Source organism: Montipora foliosa, chromosome 12 (genome assembly GCF_036669935.1).
Source record: "Montipora foliosa isolate CH-2021 chromosome 12, ASM3666993v2, whole genome shotgun sequence".
Taxonomy (NCBI): Eukaryota; Metazoa; Cnidaria; class Anthozoa; order Scleractinia; family Acroporidae; genus Montipora; species Montipora foliosa.
In genome coordinates, this window is record NC_090880.1 from 7,908,127 (window position 1) to 7,910,626 (window position 2,500).

The 2,500-nt window shown below is 37.6% G+C and overlaps 1 protein-coding gene across 1 annotated transcript in view; it reads left to right on the forward strand.

Annotated features, from left to right (window-relative positions):
- Positions 1-2,500, forward strand: part of LOC137980243 (putative serine protease K12H4.7) — a 213,620-nt gene that overhangs the window by 141,305 nt on the left and 69,815 nt on the right. The gene's annotated exons all lie outside the window — the stretch shown is intronic.

The following is a 2,500-nucleotide window of genomic DNA, read 5'->3' on the forward strand; positions in this document are numbered from 1 at the left end:
AGGCCATCAGCTGTTGAAATGCGGAACTATTAATTAAACTCTTGAGGGCTACCACAATGACTATTTAAAAGTGTGAAGAGATAGTTTTTGCTTACCATTTTGCTTATTTTTCTAGGACTGGAAGTTGTATTGCATTGCACTGTAAACTATATTGTAGGTTATGAGGTTAAAATTGTTAATTTCAATTTTTTGAGTGGTCAGAAACAAGAGATGGCCGAGCCAAAATTTGTTTGGCCGGTCAAGATGACCGGCAACTTTCCGGAAAGCTAAAAATTTTGAGCCCTGACCGAGGAAAGGACTTTACGAACCTGCTGTGCAACTCGCGACAACCAAAGTAAACTGTTATTCAGTTGTATAGATTTTTAACTGAATGCAGCTTAATGTCAGAATTATGTTTCTGCACAAAGGAAGAGAAACGAGATGCTTCCGTGAAGCATACACTGGGTTGCCTGTGGTACGTGCTACAAAAAATCAGAAGGCACTGAATTGTGTGGTATTGAAATACAGCATTCCAGTCTCTGAAGAATAACAAATAAAAGAGAAGCGAGCAGCATTGGCTTCTGGGCTGACATGTTGATAATTTTCAAGTTCCCTCACACCTTCTTTGCACCACAAGTGTGCCCTCTGAGCATCTGACAGATTTGTAATACTAAACTTCACTGAAGTCAAGCCCTGTTTCGCGGGGTTAGTGTTAGGATGGGAGACCAAAACAATAAACTCCTAATAAAAAACAGAATGATCTGACCGAAAATACTATTAACGCTAACAAATGCGAACTCAGCAAGGTACAGATTCTGTTAGCTTGCTTTATGCAAAACAAATATTGATGAAAAAGCAAATAACTATTGATACACAGTTTTCAGAAAGAGCAGAAGGAAGTTTCCCGGACCGTCGATCGAGAATAAAATATTTACGACATGAAAACAACATTAATTTTGAACCGTGAATATAGAATATAAAAAGTTACGATCAGCGACAAACATTTTGAGAGATTTTTGCTACGTTCAAGTAAATTGCAAAATCGAAAGTGACATGGCCGGAATTCAGCGGGCGCCGTAATTAAGTTACCGCGGAATGTCTACTCGCCAAACAGTGAAGCATCTGTGTCAAATGATGGCAAGATACCGGGTTTTTGTAAGTTTCTTTTTCTGTCAAGTGTTATAAAGTTTGACAATGAAATGAGCGAAGTCAAAACAAAGATCACAATCGCCTAACTCTTATTTATGAAAAGTCAAAATTTACTCTCCAAGACGCTTACGACGTTATTTATCACTAGGTAATTCCATCATTTTGGAAATAGCAGCTACTTTATTATTCATCTGCGTCACAAGTTTTCACTGATTTTGGAGCTCATTTTGTTGAAACTCAAGCACGCTTCCAACAGGCCTGTGAACCCTTCCTGCTTACAGAGCAATACTAAAAAACTTCTCCCATATCACATTTCAACCTTAAGATCGAAAATTCAATACACAACATGATATTATAATTCACAAAGGCAGAAAATACCACAGAATCCTTTTCCAGCGAAAATTTTATTGAAACAAACAACATATTTGCTCTTAGAGGCGAAAACCTCTTCCTATTTCATTGCGTGCTTGAAGACAAGAAACTCAAATTACCATATACTTCAGGTAAATACTGCTCACTTTGATTTCGTCTCGACGGGCGCTAGATTGTTGTCGAAGTCTAGTACTCGTCGCTTTTGAGATTCATGCCTAGTTTATCCAACTGACTTTCCATTATTGAGCTCCATAAGGGTATATTTTGTTTAAGGATCCACTAAAACGCCATTCGCGTTGCATGACTTTCGACGCCATTGCAGGCTAAGTTCATGATTCTACTGTGTCCACCAGAGAAATCTACGCAGTTCCACTACCCTCTCGATCCTAAGAAAATACGCGCAGAAGGCTCTATACACAAAGACACCACTTACCAGGGGAGTGACAGGCAAGACTTTTACCGACACGGGAAAAAAAAAAAAGAAAAAAAGGAAAACAAACAAACTAAACGAAGACCTCGACTGGGTTTGCGCATAGGCAACCCAGTAAATATCACTTGTCGGGTCAAAAATTTAACCTTTTATCACATGTCACGCGTGCAACAGTTGACACCCTCAGTAAGCTTTGTTATAGATTTCTGATCTTTTTGAATGACTATTTCATCCCAGTCAGCTACTGTCCTTCCAACGATATTTAAATTATTACAGGGTAAATCTAAACAAACCCAAACTAAATAAGGAAAGTAACGAATTGTTGATGTTTTATTACTAGGACGAAAAATAGCGCTTGTTTTATAGAGTAAATTCAATAAAATTGTTCACAGCAGAACAAGCTCTTTCAGTAGACATAGTGGACTGGTTTTCATTTACGATTAAATTACGCCAATTATTGGCTTACAAAAGCCGTTGTTGAATGTGTTACTCATATAAATATATCATGTAAGACAACTAAGAAATAACAAGTCATTTTAACCTAGCGAATACTTTTTATTGTTCGCTATT